Genomic DNA, 20,469 nt, shown 5'->3' with positions numbered 1-20,469 from the left:
AAGAATCACAGAAGGATAGAAGTTCAGGGCTGGGAGGGTCTTTAGATTATAGTCTTTGGTATAGCGTCAAAAGTCCTGGACTTCAGAGTGAAGTGGTCTGGGCAGACTCCTAGTTCTGATGCTTAACAATTGAATGACTGTTGGCAAGTCAATGAACCTCTCTGTGTGGTAGCTCTGCCTCTGTGAAGGGTCGGGTGTTTCATGTCTGATGCCAGGCCCCCTCCTTCCCTGGGGCTGGCAAGTCAGGAGTAAGCTCAGCTAGGACCATTCCAAAAGGCAGTGCTACACTGGACCTGACCACAGGTTCTCAATGTGGCTTCTGAGGTCTTCTGTTTGTGGGCTGTAGAGTAGCATGAGCAATATCTCTAGAGTGATGCAGACCTCCCTGAGCAGCCCACCCCACCTTCCTGCCCCACTTAGCACCCTGATGACCCGAAGAGGAGGAGAGGAGAAGAACAATCAATGACTAGACCCCCAGGATCCTGAGGCTTCCATACCAGTCCCAGCTGCAACCAGTCTCTCTCCCTCCTGCATTGTCAGGCTCTAACCCAGGTCTTCCTGACTCCATACCTAAACACCCTTGTCAGCTATCTTCTACTACTTCTTCTCATCACATGCCCTACTCACCACCATGTACAAAAAGCTAGTTTAGCTTAGAATGTGCCAGCCCCCTTCCCAGTATCTGCATCTCCCAAATCTCTATAGCAGGCACCTGCAAACTATGGCCAGAGGGTTGAATCTTGCCCGTCTGTATGCTTTTGTACCACCTGAGAGCCAAGAGGGGCTCTGATGTCTTTTAAATATGTCAAAACTTTATTTACAAATGTAAAAAAACCTTTCTAAGCAGCATCAGCATCACCCAATCCAGATGTTTCTATTATTCGCAGTGTCACAAATCACCCCAGAGGAATATTCTGCCACCTTCATTCCCTTCTGTGCCCTACAGCATCCCATTTTCCACACTACTGAAAACATGTGGACGATAATATTTGCCCTTTATACCTGAAAGAGTTGTTCTGAGGCACATTCTTTACAAACTAAATGATATAACCATGGAATATAGGCCCTTCAAGATCATCCAACCCTCTTCTTTTTACAGCAGAGGAAACCGAGGCACAGTAAATTTATGTAGCTTGCCCCTCGTTTAGCACATAGAGACAGGATTCAAACTCAGTTCCTATGATTCCAAATCCAGGGCTTTTTGATCACACCATGCTGTCCCTTGAAGGGCAGCTAGGTGGCGCAGTGGATAGAGTGCTGGGCCTGGAGTCAGGAAGACTCATCTTTGTGAGTTCAAATCCAGCCTCAGATACTTAGTAGCCATGTGACCCTGGGCAAGTCACTTAACCCTGTTTGTCTCAGTTTCCTCATCTGTCAAATGAGCTAGAGAAGGAAATGGCAAACTACTCCAAGTATCTTTGCCAAGAAATGGGGTCTTGAAGAGTCAGACATGAGCAAAGAACAAACTTGAAGTACTTCGGAAATGTAAACCACTGAGCCTTGAATAAGGCAAAACAGGCGAGGTTAACAGGCAGTTTATAACATTCTCCATAAGAAGCAGCTGGAAGCTAACAATGTGGATGGCGGGGAAGTGAGGACCAAAGGATTTCAGCAAGGATGAAAGGCAGGGACAATCTTGCAGTGATCTGCACAGAATGCAGAATGTCTGTCTTTCTTTCATGAATAAGTGCACACTGTGGTCAAATTAGAAGCTGATTTCTTTCCTAGAAGAGAAGGTAAGGAGATAGAAAAACACCTTCCCACTCTCTAGGTCATTTGGGAAAGGAAGAATCATGCCTTGGAAAAATGGGTCAAGGGCATGAGAGTAAAAACAAGTCAGTCAACTAGCATTTATTAAGCACCTACTACATGCCAGGAACTAGCTAATCAGTGGAGATACAAAGGAAGGCAAAAGATGGCCCCAATCTTGAAGGGCTCCCAGTCTAACAGGGAAGGCAACATGTAAACAGCTTTTTGTACAAAGAAGTTAGCCACAAGATAATTCCTAAGGGAAAGCCTCAAGATCAAGGAGGACTGAGAGGATGTCTTTCCAAGGAAGAAAAATCATTGAAGAGGGAGAGGAGAACGGGAGAACAGGAAGCAGAGACAAAGGAAGAAGGAAAGGCTACTTGAACACTTGAAACTAACTAACACATATGAGACTTAACAAGATTCCTTGTAAGAGGTAACAAGGGTGATAATATGGCTCAATGACCTGCTAATTAGTCTTATCAACTGAAGCATAAAACGAGGCTATGTATGCAGCCTCAGCACCCCGTGCATCATCAGTCTCTTTATGCTTTATCCCTTTTCTCCTCATCAGACAGAATTCATTTTCTTTGTTATCTTCACAATTTCCTACTTGAGGACTTGCCATTCCTCCCAGACTGACTTCCCCAGGGAATGTGTATTCAGGGGGAGGTGCATCAGGGGAGCTGTCATTCTGCGATAGAAATTAGAACGTGTTTTAATGTAGAAACAATGGTAGTTCTGAAGTTCCTTTAGTATAGACAATCCTCCTATATTACTGCTGAATTGAGTTTTTCCTCAATATCTTGGTAATCCAACTATCACTTATAACACTGTTTTTAGGGGAAACCTCATGCTGAGTTCCCAACAACTGACCTTCACCCAAACCCTTGAATTACAACCTTTTCCTTAATTGGGGAGTATAGGATAAAGCAAAAGTCTCTATGCTGAAGTAACTGGTGTCACCTTTGACCTTGATAACACAAGCATCATCCTATGCAAATGAGGCCGAAAGGCAGTTCCCAGTTTGACGGTTTTGATAGAATAAATATTATTACAAGGCTCTGAGATAACATTCACTGTGTCCATGGCAAGTCATAGATCACAGGTATAGGGCAAGAAGGGACTTTAGAAAGGTCAGCTAGTTCAGCCCCCAAATTTTAAATTTGAGGAAACTGAAACCCCTCTTGCCCTCCCTCCCACTGCCCCACTCAGCACCCTGATGACACAAAGGGAAAGCGAGGGAGAACAGCTAATGACCAAATGCCAAGGATCCTGAGTGCCCAAGGTCCCACAGGCAGTAAGGGGCAGAGCCAAATTCTTTGACTCCAAAACCAAGGTCCTCTGACTCCAAATCCAACATTCCTCCCGTGACATCATGCACAAGACCATCTGAATCATTCTGCACAGGGTGTCCCTAAAGTCTTAGTGCCATCTTAAGCTATTAAAGTTTAATAATAATATAAAAAAAGTTCCAAGGCCTTAAAGCTGAATAAAAACTTTAATAGCTAAAAAGTGGTACTAAGACTTTTGGGACACCCTGTATTTCAACACTGTTTTTTTTTTATTGCTGTAGTGACCAGAGCCATGGAAAGAATACTGAGCTTGGAGGGAGGGAATGTCTTTGCCATTAATGGGGATAATAATATCTATAGTGCTTACTGCACCTTCTCAGAATCATGTTTTTAAATGCATAAGGTAAAAAGATAAGATTACAAAAAGAAACTATATCAAAATACAGTTATCAAAGTATCTTTTTAAGTTCATGGATTCAAGCTGAAGAAACTTGGGAGAGAAAAGAATAAAGAAAGCATGGCCTTAAAAAAATCATTCTCTTACCATTGTCTTATTTCTCCCTAGTTCTAACCCTCCCTATCCTATACTTATTTCAAGGAAAACTTTTTTTAAAAAGCTTCCTCAAATATGATCTTGTTTTCAATATTTAAATTTGATGAATAGGTCTTTAGAGGGACACAGGATAGAGTGTTGGCTTGGAGACAAGACCTGTATTCAAATTCTAACTCATACACTCACTAGATGTGTGGCCGGCCCTGGGCAAGTCATATAACTGCCCTCAGCCTCAGTTTCCTCATCTGTAAAATGGAGGTAATAATAGCAGCTACCTCACACTGCTATTATGAGGATCATATAAATAATATATGCGTAGTGTTTTGTTAACCTTAAAGCACTATAGAAATGCCAGCTATCACTATGACCATTGTCATTTAGAGTCACCTTCTCTTCCTCCTCTTCTTTCTCCTGAATCCCTCAATTTCCCACTTCTATGCCTTTGGTCACATTGTTGCCTATGCCTAGAATCCCCACTCTCTCCTCTTCTCAGACCACTAAAACCCTATTCATTATTTAAGGCCCAGCTTAAAAAGCCCTTTATCCATGTACACATATGGCCCCACCGCCACCCTGATCTCACCCACATAACTTGAGGCAGACGAGCTGAGCCTAAGCAGGCCTAGCCTTCAACGGGGAGCTCATAATCCACAGAACTGAAGCTGACACATACCACTTATACAAAAGGCCCTCCACGTTTTGCTACATACAATCATGCTCAGGTGTGTGTGTATGTGTTTGGGGAACCTACCCCCTTTAATACATTATATCTGAATTTTCCCTTCCTAGCACAATATACTCCACATAACAGGTATTTGATAAAGGTTTGTTCAGTTGAATTTGGTTCATCCAAGCTCATTTTTCCTTACTATTATTCCTTACTTTTCACTCTCTTCCATGTCTGCTTTCCCTTTTTACATCCTCTTTTTCATACCTCTGACTTCCCCTGCCTTTTTTCTACCCTTCCTCCTTTTCACTTATTTCTTTCTTTTTCCCTTTCATTCATAAAAGCACAGGATTTACCAGTTGAAGGGAACTCTAAGACTGCCTGGTCCAACACCTTAATTTTACAGATGGGAAAGCCAAAACCCAGAGAAGTGATGCTTCCAAGATTTCTCAGATAGTAGGTGAAAGAGACAAGATTCAAACCCAGGTCTTCTGGCTCTAGATGAGATGCCCATTCCACTACATCTTCCTCTCCTTTATTGTATCTTCCTGATCCCTCTACTCTGACTTGTCCATTCTCCCCTCCCTCCTCTCCTTGCCCTGCTAATCAAATTGGGTTCCTTGTTTCAGACTTTAAGTTTTTAGATAAGGAAAACCTCATTCTTTTGTGGTGATTGCTAAGTAATTTCCCACTCTTCCATCTCAGGAACCTTCCTATTCAAGTCCCACTCTTTGGTGTGCATTCTCCAGGCTGGCACCATCATTCTCTTCAGTTGGTGAAGTGAGTGTGGGCGAAAGATACCCTTAATTAACTGATTGGACCATGATCACTTTACAAGGCAGCAACCATCAGAAAATGCTCTAGAGGACACATTCATTAATTTTTATTTTATTCTATTTTTTTTTTTTTTTTAATGACTAAAAATGTATTTTCTCCCCCTCTGTTGTACCTCCCAATTAAAGCTCAGGGGAAACAAGATCTTGGTTAAAAAAATGCATAACCTAGCAAAATAAATTACTATGAATTGCCTATGTTTAAAAAATGTGTCTCATTCTACCTCTTATATCCATCACCTCTATCATGAGGTAGGTTGCAGGCTTCATCATCGGTCCTCTAGATTCAATGACCGACTGATCCTTGCATTGATCAGATCTCTTAAGGCTTCCAATGTTGTTTGCCTTTACACTGTTGTTATGGTATAAACCAGGGGTGGGGAAACCTATGCCCTGGAGGCCACCTGTGACCCTCTAGGCCTTCAAGTGCAACCCTCTGACCAAATTCAAACTTCACAGAACAAATCCTTTTATTAAGGGGTTTATACTATAAATTTTATACTATAAACTGCCCTGATTCTTCTGCTCACTTCACCCTGCATCAGGCCATATCATCTTCCCAGGATTCATTGAAACCAGGATACGTTCATTTTCACGTTTAGTCTACGATCTAAAAGTTGTAGTCACGATTTTTTTTTCAGGCGCTGTCTACTTTTTGGCACTGTGTGGCAAAGCTTTGGTCACCCACCTCACCCAATAGCTTACTATTTATTACTACACTCTGTGGCTCATCTCAGAGGATTTGATTTATGGATACTCTAGACACAAAGCAGAAATGTGTAAGATCAGAACTGAGGATCCAGGCTATTTTGAGAAATTCTATACCATCCATCTATATTTTCAGTGTTGGGAGAGTGGACATTTTTGTAGATTAGCATCCAGTATCTAAGAAGTTTGGGGCCTAACTTTCTCCTCCCCTCTGCTCCTTCCAGATCACATAAATATTGGAATTTGAGCTGTACCAAGCTCTTCTGGTTTACCAAGGTCTTTTTTTCCCTTATTTTATTTCAATCCCCTAATCCATTCTAATCTATGCAAACTGGAGGCCCCAAACTCTGCAGTTCCCCTGAGGGTTATAGGGTCTATGCACCAGGAAGACTAAAACACCATTCTATGCCAGGGAATGGTTCCTTTTCATAGGTGCCAATAATAATTACAATAACAGTGGTGATGATGATGATGATGACGATGATGATGATGACAGTTATAACTTACATAATGAACCATAGTTGGGAACATACTTCTAAAATTTGTAAAGCATTTTATATTATCTTATTTATATTATCTTATATATGTGAGGTAGGTCCTATCATTGCTCCCTTTATTACAGAGGAGGAAACAGAGATAGAGTTTAAGTGACTTGCCCAGGGTAACTGCCCAGTTAGTTATCCTGCCTCATCTGAGGCAGTCTTTGAACTTGGGACTTGCTAACAACATTCTGTATCCCGGGTAAATTCCCTCTCCCTCATACCTGCAGGCTCTCTTCAGTGGCACCCAACTTCCAGGGTATCCCAAGGGGGCGGAAGAGATCAAAAGCAGGTAATTTGTAAAGATAAGCTGAGGAGGGGCAGAGAAAAAGGAGCTGAGCATACCACCTAAAACCTAGAACAGATCATTGCCAAGTCCATGTTCTACTGTGGACTACTCTTTTGAAACTGGTTTTAAGAATACTCTTTATTTATTCTAACACCACTGCCACCCCCCCCCCACCAGCTTCATTAGAGAAATTCAAAGTCCTTTCATCAATGTTCATGCTTCTGCACGCAAGTGATTCAGTTGCTTCAGTGGATTTGTTATGCCTTCTTTGAGGGGTCCATATTTTTCTCGATGAAGGTCTCCCTCTATCTTTAAGGATCATGAAAATTCATGCTCACTCACATGTGTAAGATTTCCCTTAGGGAGGTGCTGGGCCGGGTGGAGGGCATTTGGTGTGACGCGGTCACCTCCTCCTCTTTCCTCACCTCCTGCTCCCCCTTCTCGTTGCCTCTCCTATCTCCACCCTCTTTTCCTTTCCCTTCTCCCCCGGCCCCCTCCACCTTTTAGGCTTTCGAGGACTCTCCCTGATCTGGGCTGATTCTCTCCTGCCCCACCCTCGGTGCTGCTTCTCCCTCTCCCCGGAGCCCTGTAGCTTCCGCCGCCGCCACTGCCCCCACTCCCATCTGAAACCTGTCCACTGTGGAGAAGACCGAGATGATCCAGAAGGCCAAGCTGGCCGAGCAGGCCGAGCACTGTGATGACATGGCCACCTGCATGAAGGCGGTGACCGAGCAGGGGGCTGAGCTCTCCAACGAGGAGAGCAACCGGCTCTTGGAGGCCTACAAGAACGTAGTCGGGGGGCGAAGGTCAGCCTGGAGGGTCATTTCCAGCATTGAGCAGAAAACTGACACCAGTGACAAGAAGATGCAGCTGGTCAAGGACTACCGGGAGAAAGTGGAATCTGCACCACGGTCCTGGAATTGTTGGACAAGTTTTTAATAGCCAATGCGACTAATCCAGAGAGCAAAGTCTTCTATCTGAAAATGAAGGGGAGACTACTTCCAGTACCTTGCTGAAGTAGCGTGTGGCGATGATCGAAAACAAACAATAGATAAGATTTCCCTTAAAGAACCCCTGGGGTTTCCTCTGAGTTTTGCTATATCTTGAGCGTCCCAATGAAACAGCCAAGCCATTTATCTCACTCTTAGTTACCAAAGCTGCGCCATCATCACATTTCAGTAGTGGTTGTTAAAACCAGATGCGTTATGATTCTCATTGAAGAGATGTCTCAAAAAAAAAAAAGCTTAACCCCTCCTCACCTTCTCCTCTTGTCTCTAGTCAATAAAGAAGATTAGCATGCTGGATCGAACGCAGTGTTAAGGAGCTAGACAGGCTGGAGTCATAATCCCGGTTTAGTCACTGAGTGATCCCTAATTTTGGTCGTGGCTGCATGACCTCAGGCCAGCCCTGTAACCAATGTGTGTCTAATGTCAAGATAATCCTGTTTGACAGTGTTTGGGTGAGGACTGCTCAGAACACAAGGCATCTTGTCAAAAGGAGACACAAAATAGGGTAAGGGCGGAATAGTAACTACGATGCAGCAGAAAGCCAGCGAGTTGATGTGGCATGTTAGAGTAAGTGCTAGATCAGAAGAGCTGGTTTTGAGTTCCAGTTCTGCTACTTATTTATGTGGGTGACCTTGGACAAGTTAGTGCCTTACTATAGCCTCAGTTTTCTCATCCACTAAATGGAAAAATTAGCAATTTCGTCTATTTCACGGTTGTTTTTAGGGGCTAATGAGTGATGAGTGAATGAATGAAAAAATATTTATGAGAATGTATGTAAATTACTTGGAAACTATAAAATGTTCTTGTTATTGTTGGTCCAGAACTCCTTTCAGCAATGTAGATCAGCAGCTCATCTATAGTAAAGTCTTGGAGAATTGCCATGGTAGAAAGAATTGGGAATCCAAGGACCTGGGTTCAGATTCTGACTTTACTACTTAGTATTATCTGTATGACCTTGTCAACCTCTCTGAGACACAGTTACATCATCTGTCAAATGAGGGAGATGGACTAAATGACTTGGGTAAAAAGATGACCTTTCAGCTCTGGGTCTATGGTCCTAAGATTCTGAGGTGTTCAGTGACTTGCCCATGGTCACATACAGCTAGAATATGTCAAAAGTAAGCCTTAAGGCAATGCATTTCTGACTCCAAGGCTGGCATGCTGTCCACTGTCCCACAATGCCTCTCAAGCTGTTATATAAGCATGAGCTATTATTATAAATAAATTCTATTAAATTAGGGATTTGCCTTGGAATTGTAGACTTTAAGTGAGGCTACAAAGGGCTATTTTAGAAATGAGGGTCAAATATATCTACACTTAATTGTAGCCTTCATGTGGGGGGAGGGAGGGGGAAAACAAATTAAAAAGTGCACAGCAGAGAACAAAAGAAAACTTATAAGGAAGCAAAAAAAAAGATAGATAGCTCTGAACACAATGTATAGTATTTATTATAGAAGCTTTCTTAAAATGAAAATTTATTGCTTTGTATCTTGAATCCTCTTTTACATTCTGCTGTGCACAAGGCAAGCTGTTTTTTTTCTTATTTTGTATTTAAGTTTTAGAACTTAAGGTTAAAATAAATTTTTTAAAAAAGGAATGAGCGTCAATTAGTCAGCATGGTGTTATGAAAAAAATTAGGGAAAAACGTACAAAAGAGAACATAGTATTGGCCCCATCTGGGCCAAATCTTCCTATAAGACTCCTTTCGTTGTGTCCCTCTATTGCTAAGAACCTGGAATGGTTCCCTGTTTCCCATGACATGAAACTACTCTATGTGGCTTGCAAAAGCCTCCATAATGCATTCATTTATTTCATTTAACCCCACACTACTCACCCAACCTTACTCTGAACATAACCCTGACACATAACAGTCATTCCAGATGTGTTGCTCTCTTCACTTTTTGTTTCCCAGATACTTCATTCTTATTCTCTTCTTATCATGCCTTTGCTCCCCTGCCAATGAAACATTTACTCATTTCATGACCCTGCTCAAATCCTCCCTTCTTTACTGAAACTTCTCTGAGAATTGCATTTCACAATGCTCTCCCATTTTTTCTGAATTCTCATGGTACCAGTGAGGTTAAGTGACATCCACAGTCACACACAACTAATAGGTGTCAGAAGAAGGATTTTAAACCAGGTCTTCCTGATGATAAGGATGGTCTCTCAGTGGAGGGAGCGCTGAGCTTGGAGTCAGGAAGACCTTAATTCAACTTGGGTCTCAGACACTTACTAGCTGTGTGATCCTGGGCAAGTCACTTAACCTCTATTTGCTTCAGTTTCCTCTTCTGTAAGATAGGGGTAATAATAGCACTGACCTCTCAGGGTTGCAGTTAGGATCAAATGAGATAATTGCAAAGAGCTTAGCCCAGGGGTGGGGAACCTGAAGTTGAGGCCACATGTGGCCTTCTAGGTCCTTGGGTGCAGCCTTTTGACTGAGCCCAAGTTTTACAGACAAATTAAGGGGATTTGTTCTGTGAAGTTTGGACTCAAAGGGCCACACGTGAGGACCTATAGAGCCACATGTGGCCTTGACTGCAGATTCCCCACCCCTGGCTTAGCACCATGCCTGGCACATAGTAGGCCTACATAAATGTTAGCTATTATTACTATGCCATGCTACTTCTTCTGCCATCTGTACGTCAAATATATATGTATCTATACACACATATATGCTTAATATATGGAGAGAGAGATTCTTTTTTAAATACACTTAAGTGGCACATGATTAAAAGTTTCCAATAAATTATTTTGCAAACATAAGAGTACAGATTTGGAGTTGGAAAGAATCTTAGAAGAGATTTAGTTCAACTCCCTCATTTTGCAGATGAGGAAACTGAGGTCCAGGGAAGATGCACAGTCTAATCCTTAATTGTTTTTAATTATCTATTAGTTTGCACTATCCAAATAGATAACAAACTCTTTGAAAGCAGCAATAGTCATATATTTCTGGTGATAAGTGAGGCATTAGTGGTATGGAGGAAAAAGCATTCTACCCCAAGCCTGAAGACCTGTGTTCAAATCCTGCCTTAGCTATTTACTCCCATGGGCAAGTGACTTCCCTTTCCTGGGTCTTAGCTTGCTTATTTGTAGAACAAGGAGGCTGAGGGTAGCACGATACAGTGGAAAGAGTCCAAGGACCAGTCATTCTCTATCTATGTGACTTTGGTCAAATCTTTAGACCTCGGTTTCCTCAACTTGAAATTAGAGGTTGGACTTAGTGACCTCTGAATCTCTTCCAGATCTAAATCTATGATCCTAAGATGATTTCTAGAGTCTCTTCCAGCTCAAAATCCTAGTCCTTTATTTCCTGTTGTACCGAAAACATAAATACTTGTCAATTCATCAGTAGGAAGCAGACAGAATTGGAGTTATAGGACCTGGGTGCTAAATCTAACTGCGCAATAAACACTAACTAGTCATGTAATCTTGGGCACGTTACTTAAATGCTATAGGATTCTGTTTTTTCAATAGTAAAGTGAGAGACTTAAATTAGATTCCATCAACAAGCATTTTCAAGAGGTCATATATATGCTCGTTGTTCAGCTGTTTTTCAGTTGTGTCTGACTCTTTGTGAGCCCATTTGGGGTTTTCCTGGAAAAGATACTGGAGTGGTTTGCCATTTCCTTCTCAGCTCATTTTACAGATGAGGAAACTGAGACAAACAGGGTTAAGTGACTTGCCCAGGATCACACAGCTAGTAAGTGTCTGAGATCAGATTTGAACTCAGGGAGATGTCTTCCTGATTCCAAGCCTGGCCCTCTATCCACTGTACCACCTCGCTGCCCTATATATGTGCCAGATGTGATACTAAACTCTGGAAACATAAAAACAAGTGGAAAGAAAGACAGCTTCTGCCCTCAAGGAGCTTACATTATAATAGGAGGAAAGAACAAATAAAATGAAACTAAAAAGGGGGATGGGAGGAGACAAAGTTTTAGCAGAGAAAGTCCAAAAAGCCACCCAGAGAGGAATGAGACTGGGCTGGCACGGGAGCCCTCCTTAGATGAAGGATCTAGGAGAAGCCGTCCAATCAGAGAGAGAGAGGGAGGCTGCAGTGGAGACGTGTGTTTCCAGTGTGGGAATTCCATGGCTGGAGTGATGCTTCAGGACGAAATGGAAGTCTTCAGCTCAGCCTGGAAAAGTAGCCTCTAAGATCTCTTCTAGCTCTAAATCTATGGTTGTATGATCTTCTGGGGGCAGGGGGAGGGGCAGAAGGAAGGAGCCTGTGATTTTTTCAATCTACAGAATTTCTGTCATGGAAACTCTCTTTCCAGATACATTTCAGGAAAGTTATCTGTACCTTAATGTCTCAGAGAATTACCCGTGATTGCACATAGCTAGCATGTGTCAGAGTCAAGAGCTGAACCCATGTCTTTGCTATCTCTTATGCCGTTCTGATTCATATGTTTCTACAGATTTTTCCAACAGTGACTTGCACATAGTTGGCACTTGAGAAATATTTTTGAATGAATTTGCAACCTATGATCATCAATTTAGTGTTGGAAGGGACCTAAGAGTTCATCTAGTACAACTCTCATTTCACCGATGAGGAAACTGAGGTCCAGAGAAATAAAGTCAATTGCCTGAGATCATACAAGTGGTAAAGAGAATTGGAATCCAGATCCTGTGGTTCCAAATGTCATTTTTTTCCCTCCTGAACCACTCTGCCTCCCAGTGGGGTAACGAGAGAAGACAATAAACACAGATTGCAAATTTATGAAAATCAGGCATGGAAGGGATTCTGGGGAATTGGGGAGGCAAGGGTAAAGGATGAATGCTTGAAAATAGGGACCACGAAATAAAAAAAGAAATGCCTCAATTAGGTGGGCTTGGGCTTCAAGGGAAAAGTGGATTGAATGAACTTTTGGAAAAGGAACTGGACCTGGCTTGGTAATGAGGAATGGGGCAGGATAGAAGAGTGAACATAAGGAAGAGAAAATAGGTTTGATTGACGGGTGAGATAAGTATAGACAGGAATATAGCTGGGGATCAGGGGGTTTAGGAAGTGAATACCAACAAATGGAAGCCTTCAAAACTTAGGAGCAGCAGTTTTTCTTCAATGCAAGAAGCAATGGGAAGCTACTTCAGAGATCCAACAAAGGGGATTCAATGATCAAAAGACAACCAAAGAATATAATTCTTACCAAGAAAGATCAGGGAGATGGGGTGAAGGAGAACAACTTGGAGACAGTGAGGCCAAGAAAGAGATTGCTTTTAGAATTAAATTTACAATAATAATGATAACAGCTAGCATTTGTCGGTGTTGTTCAATCGTTTTTCAGTTGTTTCCAACTCTCCATGACCCCATTTAGGGTTTTCTTGACAGAGATACTGGAGTGGTTTGCCATTTCCTTCTCCAGTTTATTTTACAGTAGGGTTAAGTGACTTGCCCAGGGTCACGTAGCTAACAAATGTCTGAGGTCGGATTTGAACTCAGGAAGATGAGTCTTCTTGACTCCATGCCTGGCACTCTATCCACTGCACTACATTATGTTTGCAACATGCTTCGTGTATAATCTCCTTTGATCCTCAGAACAACTCTATGAGGTAGGTGCTATTTTCATCCCTATTTTACAGATGAGAAAACTGAGGACCACAAAGATTAATTGACTTTGCCCATGGTCATACAACTATTGAGTTTCTAAGGCAGGTCTTCCCAACTCAAAAGGTCTATCACTAGAGCTGTGAGAAGACTGATGCAGGAGAAGGTTTATAGGATTTGGAGTCAGAAGACCTGGGTTCAAATTCTAATTCTATTACTCTCTCTGTGTGTGACCTTGGATGAATCTGTTTACTTCTACTGGCCTCTGTTTCTTTATCTATAAAATGGAAAGGTCGGACCAAATGACCTCAAAGTTCCCTTCTCACTCTAAATCTAGAGCTGGCAAGAATCAGAGGCTATCTACCTGGGAATGAAATTCGTAAAGACTCCAATGACTCCAAGGTTCTGGGCTTGTGGAATGAGAAAGAAGTGGTGCTACTTCATAATGACGGAGAAATGTTAAAAAGTCAAGTCTAGGAATGGGCAGGAATGAGGCAATAATAATGTGAATAACTAATATAGTAGCTGACACTTATGTAATACTTTAAAGTTTGCAAAGAAATTTACATTTATCATCTTATTTGACTCTCATAATGATACTGTTAGGTAAATGCTATTATTATCCCCATTTTAAAGATAAAGAAACTAAAACACATAAAAAGTGATGACCCACGGTAGTGGAGCGGGTAAGATTCTGAGCTAACATGTGAACCCAAGTCTTCCTGATTTCAAGTCCAGGACTCATATTGCCTTCCATATCTCCTTCAGCTTTTCCACAGGATTACAAATCTGTAAATCACAGGCTATTACTTATGCAAATTATATATTATCTTTCACCAGAGGCAGAAGTAATAGAGGACAGCTGGTCTTTGTCCCAGCAATTGACCTAAAAGTATGCTTCTAGCAGAGGGCTGATGGCTTGCTCTGCCTGTTCCCTCAGGTTGCCATGCCCCAGGGTCTCCTAGCCATGCCACCCTTCTCCAGGATCCCACCTCCCCAGTGGAGCTGAGGACCTGAACAACATAGGATAAGTTGGATCGGTATAGGTAGAGTACTGAAGGGACACATGCTAGACACTTCTTCACTCTATTGGACGTTCGGCCCTGTCCTCCTCTGCTCTCCCTATCCACTGTGCCTTCAGAACCTTCTTCTATTGTTAACAAACTCTTCTTCAACACAGATCACTTTCTCTCACATTCCTTTTGTCTGCAGGTATTCAGTGTAACTAAGCTTTGTCCTGAAGACATTCAATCTTTTGGCCCCCCTCTCCAAGGCTGGCTGATGCTTTTCTTATTTTCTAATTCTGTTATGTTCTCTCTCTGTGACCTTGGACAAATCTGTTTACCTCTACTGGTCTCTGTTTCCTGAAACTCAGGGCCAATATGTGGAGTTGATATAATCTTTGCTCCCCTCTGCCACATTTAGACCTTTCCTCCACTACCATCGCTCTGCAGGCACCTTCCTTTCTTCTGTTTGCCTTGCCCAGATCCTTATTTTTTGTTATCTATAGAACTTCTAGCTCCCTTCTCTCCCTCCTAAATAAGTCCAGGTACACCATCTTCTTCACTCCACCCCACTACTCCTTCAAACACCTTGGGCCTCCCTAATTTTCATGAGCCAGATCTGTCTCTATATACAATTTACCTCAACCATGAACAAACATGGTCATACCTCAGACATCTGCTTCCCCACTATCCATTCCACTGAATTTGTTCTAGGTACTAGAATTCCTAGGTATGGCTCTGTCTTTCAAAATAAAACAGGATGAACTTTCATTTTAGCTACTGCATACAAACCCAAATCAAAGGCTAAAAAAATGCTCATCATTGCACCTAAGTAGAAACAACTGAGAAAAATATATGTAAAAAACCCCTGCAAACTTTAAAGCTGCATACAAATGTTAGTTACTACTACTATCAATCAGTCAGTCAACAAGTAATTATTAAATGCCCACTATGTGGCAGGCAGTGGTCAAAGCAAGTAGGGCTATAAGTACAAAGAATGAAACAAGCCCTTCTTGAAATGAGCTTCTATTATAATAAAGCAGATGACAAGTACATATAAAAATATATAGCATAAACTTAAAGGAGTAGCCAAATGCAAGGTAATTTGGGAAGAAGGGCACTATAAGTTGAGGAAATCAGGAAAGGTGTCCTGTTGAACATGGTGCCTGAGGTTAAAGAAAGTTTTCGTAAAGGAAGAGAGGAATCCAATGAAGTTGAGGCAAGATTGAGAGCATTCCAGGTATGGGGACTCAACCCGTGCAAACGTGGGAAATGGAAAGTCATAAGCGAGACCAGAAAGGAGTAGCAGCAAGCAAATTGATTTGGATGGTTTGCAGAGCATTGGAGGGGGAATAGTTTCCAACAAGGCTGGAAAGATAGGTCCAGGCCAGATTGGGGAGAACTTTGAAAGCTGAATAGATTTTATTTGAGACAATGGGAAGCCTCTGGAATTGGCTGATTAGGGGTCAGAGATGACTGCTACTGCTGCTGCTACTTCAGGCTTCTTTGAAAAGCAAGATGTATTCTGTGAAGGTACGTTTTTAAACAAAAGAAGCAATGAAATGAGAAGTTTTTCTATTGTGAAATAGGAAATGAGTTAGTTTATTGAAAGGAAAAAAAAGGCAGTGAGTATTTTGCTTTGCCACGAGAGGTCGCTAGAACTCCATCTCAAAAGACAACAGCCGCTTACTTTAAAGGAAAACTTGCAGGTTATTCTTCAGTGTATTTCCTGCTCTGTCTCTACTGTAGACCGAAGGCCCTGTTAGCATTAAGGCCATGTCCATACTAATTAATTCAGGTGGGACCCCAAACTGGGCAAATCCATTCGAGCTGAAGCTTGGATGGCCCATAACAGGGACAGCCCTCCTGGTTTCTTCTCAAGCATCTCTTGACATTGTCAGACACTTCATGTTATGACATTACTTTTAAATAAACCAGGTACACTTTCCGTGAGCATCTGATGTTCTGCATGAGGGGCAGTAGAAACTGGCCTTATCAGTAAGATAAATGGCAACCCTGATTTTTCTGCCTCCTCCCTGGCACAGAGAAAAGGGCAGTAACATCATTTAATAAAAATGATGTTGAGATCTGAGAAGGAAATGCAGTCTGCAGATTTGTTCATGTCTGTCCAACTCCCTCATTTTACAGATTAAATTAATGCATTTGAATGATGACGTTGAGTCCCAGAGAGACGAAGTGTCACATAGCCCAAGGGGCAGAAGCAGGACTGGAACTTGGGTCTTCGGACTCCAAATCCAGCATTCTTTCCATTGCACCACACTGCCTCCTTCATGCTGGCTATGGGATGTTGGGGGAGACATTTGACTGTTCACCCAATGCTCTAAAAATATCAGTCACGGAGGAGTTACCAAGCTATGCCAATAGAGGGAGTTGTTGCCAAATAAGGTAATAGATGACAAGTACTTTAGTGTCACATCCCATCTAGCCATCCATCCCTGGCCATCTGGTCACCTTCCTGCTGCCCCTCAACTGTCCTCCTCCTGCTTTCCATTTCCCCAGAACATAACTCCTTTCTTTGGTCACCTCTCCCCTTTATGTGTTATCTACCTCTATTAGAATGCAAGCTTCTTAAGGTCAGGGATTTGTGTGTGTGTGTGTGTGTGTGTTGTGTAATTTTTGTATTCCCAGTTCTTAGCACAGGATGGCACATAGTAAGCATTTTTTCATTCATTCATCTAGACTGCAGCTAATATTATTATTACTTATCTTACAGTAATAAATGAGATTATTACTTATCTAGCTTCTCTTTGTAAGAAGTGCTTTGAGAATCTTGAAACACTGTATAAATATGAGTAATTATAAGTTATCCTACAAAATCCGGGTGCAACTTTCATCTGAAATATTGAATTACATTATACAAAACTGAGACACTTAGTCAAAGGTGGAGTCATTTCCAGAAAATCATGGAATGTTAGAGATGGAAGGGACCTTATCAGCCATAGAAACACAGGGTTTCAAATCTGAAAGAATCTTAGTTGACCCATTTATTTTACAGATAAGGAAACAGGCCCAGGGAGGTGACTGACCTATTGAAAGAATAAGAACCAGACCTCAAGTCTCCTGATCCTCGAAACATTGCTCTTTCTCCTATATCACACCAGTTAGCTAGACAGTCATGGGCACTGAGGAAGGAAGGGAACAAAATTCACCTACTGTGGGCCAGGCCCTATGCACTTTACAAATACTATCTCATTTGCTTCTCACAATAACCCTGTGAGATAAGTTCGATTAATTTTATATTTTATATAAATGTATATAAATAAAACTATAATTCTATATTTTATAGTTGAGGAAATTCAGGCAAACAGAAGTTAAGTGACTTGCTCAGGGACATACAACTAGTAAGAATCTGGGCAGTATTTGAACTCAGGTCTTCCTGATTCTAGGCCCACTGGTTCTGTGCACCCTTAGTTAGGATCCTAAGACCACAAATTAGAAGCAGAAATTCTCTTAGAGGTCATGTAGTCCAACCTTCTCTCATTTTACAGATGAGGAGACTCAGACCTAGAGAAGGCAATTTGGCATAATTGGCAGAAACAGAACTTGAATCCAGACCCTCTTACTCAAAATCTGTTTGCTTTTATTTCATCACCTGAGGGAAAGAAAAAATTCTTGCAGCTGTCTCCTCCATCGTCTCAGACTCCAAACATAGGTTAGAATCCCAGAGTCTCTTCTGTTTATGTATTTGAATTGAATGGTTCTTCTTACGTAACCATAAAGTGCAATGCCTCAAAAAGTGTACTGGGGCAGCTAGGTGGCGCAGTGGATAGAGCACCAGCCCTGAAGTCAGGAGGACCTGAGTTCAAATCCGGCCTCAGAACTAACACTTGACACTTACTAGCTGTGTGACCCTGGGCAAGTCACTTAACCCCAGTTGCCTAAAAAAAGAAAAAGGTGTCCTTCAGCTCTTTGCAAAGAATATGGGTCCCTCACCTTAATAGCAGTTTCCATTTATAGAGAACTGACATTTGAATACTTTTCTCCTAACATCCCTGTAGATAGGTGGTACAAGTATTATGACCCCTGTTTACAGATAAAGATAATGGGGTTCAGAGAGATTAAGCCTAGGGTTAGCAAACATTGGAGCTGGCTCTGGAACCTCAGTCTTCTTCCTCCCTGTCTAGTGACTTTTATACCAGTAAGGTTATACAGACTGAGTTTCCTCCATTACCATTTTATATGAACATGAAAGGCAGGGTGTCATAGAACCAAAACTATTTGTGGATTCGGAGAAATTGTAGGATTTGGAGAAATTAGAACTAGAAGGATCCTCAGAAGCCATCTAACCTAACTCCTTCATTTTGCAGAGAAGGACTCTTAGACCAAGAGAGATAAAATGATTTATCCAAGGTCATGGTGGCAGGAAGTTGAAGAACTCAAGTTCCCTGACTCCAAATCCAGCACTCTCTCCACTGAACCACCTAGTTCCACATACTGGCCTTGCCACTTACTATGTGATTTGGGAAAATTGGCTCCACATCTCTGGGCCTCAGTTTCTTCATCTATGAAATGAGGGGCTTGGATTGGATGATCCCTATGGGTCCTTCTGGCTCTAAATCAATGATGCTAATGATACAATGAAACCAATCAACTTTTGGTTTCTGTAGAGTAATTATGCTCTTTAGAATTTTTTCAATTTTTAAAAATACTTTTATTTAAAGTTTTGAGTTCCAAGTTCTATGTCTCCCTCCCTGAGATGGCAAGGAATCATATATAAGCTACACATGCACAATTATGTAAAACATTACTGTATTAGTCATTTTGTACAAAAAGTCTTGAATAAAAGAAAAAAATGAAAGTGAAAAACAGCATGTTTCAGTCTGTATTCAAATAATATCAGTATCTTTTTCTAGAGGTGGATGGTATGCTTCCTCATTAGTCCTTTGGGATTGTCTTGGATCATTCATAGTTCTTCATCGAACAATGTTGCTGTTACTGTGTACAATGTTCTCCTGGTTCTATTCACTTCACTGTGCATCAGTTCATGGAAGTCTTTCCAGCTTGCCTGAAACCATCCTTCTTGTCATTTCTTACAGCACAATAATATTCCATTACAATCATATACCACAACTTGTTTAGCCATTCCCCAATTGATAGGCATCCCTTCTATTTCCAATTCTTAGCCACCACAATAAATACTTTTGTACAAATATTATATAAATATTGTATAAATATTTTTGTACAAATAGGACTTTACCCCCTTTTATGGATGTCTTTGGGATACAGACCTAGCAGTAGTGCTGCTGGATTAAAGGGTATGCACGGTTTTATAAACCTTTCAGCATAGTTCTAAATTGCTCTCCAAAATGGTTGGATTGGTTCACAACTCCAATAAACAGTGCTGTAGTGTCCCAGTTTTTCCACATTCCCTCCAACATCCAACATGTTCCTTTTTTGTCATATTAGCCAGCACTTATGCTCTCAACAAAGATATACTTGGACTCAGTAGATTACACTAGGGGTTGCATAAGTGAAAACTGGCCCTGATTCTTTTCCTATTGTCAAAAAAAGTTTCAAAATGGAGTAGGATTTGTTTCTTCATGCACTAAGTTGAATAAAATATTGATTTTCCAATGAACTCAATAACCTTTTAAAAGGGAAAAAATAGAAGACTCAAGTTCTTATCTGGGAGCAAGAAGAAACACAGTCTGCAAGTAATGAATATGAAGCAAAGTGATTATTTCAGAGAACACACCTGGTTACACTCAAAAGGTATAAAAATGCCTTGATTTAGCATATTTCATTTTGAAATATTCATGTAGTGTGTTTGGGACCATCTAGTTACTTGAGATTAGGTAGATTTCCCATGTGTGTGATGTGAATATGTCAAGTTGAAGCCTCAAAATAATCTCTGGAGTTTTCCCCCCTCAAAATTGGTAATTAGTCACTTTTTCACTATATAGATGAATGCCTCAAGTTGTCTCAAATGCTGTTTAACTGAATGAATTTTCACAAATAGAATGTGCTTTCCATCAGCTACTAATTTAATAACTAAACAACACTGTGGTCAACCCAATAGAGAACAATAGATTTTAAGACAATAGATTCTATCAATAATAAATAAACACTAGATGTTTAAGACAACAGATCCTATCCCAGGATCTTAGATTTAGTGCTGAAAGGAACCTTAGATATTGTCTAGTATGATCTCATTTTACCCATGAGGAGACTGGGACTTAGAGATGTAAAGTAATTTACCTATGGTCACACAGGTATTAACGCACAGAAATAGTTTGCCCTTAAAGCTCCAGTTCTACTT

At 41.2% G+C, this 20,469-nt stretch overlaps 1 long non-coding RNA gene across 1 annotated transcript in view; it reads left to right on the top strand.

Annotated features, from left to right (window-relative positions):
• Nucleotides 1-19,018, top strand: part of LOC144455497 (uncharacterized) — a 31,361-nt gene extending 12,343 nt beyond the window's left edge. The window contains exon 2 of the long non-coding RNA XR_013484206.1: nucleotides 18,518-19,018. This is a non-coding gene — a long non-coding RNA (uncharacterized LOC144455497). The remainder of the gene's footprint in view (nucleotides 1-18,517) is intronic.
• Nucleotides 19,019-20,469: the final 1,451 nt, after the last annotated feature.

Source organism: Phascolarctos cinereus, unplaced genomic scaffold (genome assembly GCF_003287225.1).
Source record: "Phascolarctos cinereus isolate Bilbo 61053 unplaced genomic scaffold, phaCin_HiC Scaffold_9;HRSCAF=440, whole genome shotgun sequence".
NCBI classification, from domain to species: domain Eukaryota; kingdom Metazoa; phylum Chordata; class Mammalia; order Diprotodontia; family Phascolarctidae; genus Phascolarctos; species Phascolarctos cinereus.
Note: the sequence above shows the minus strand (reverse complement) of the source record. Positions and strands in the feature narration are given on the sequence as shown.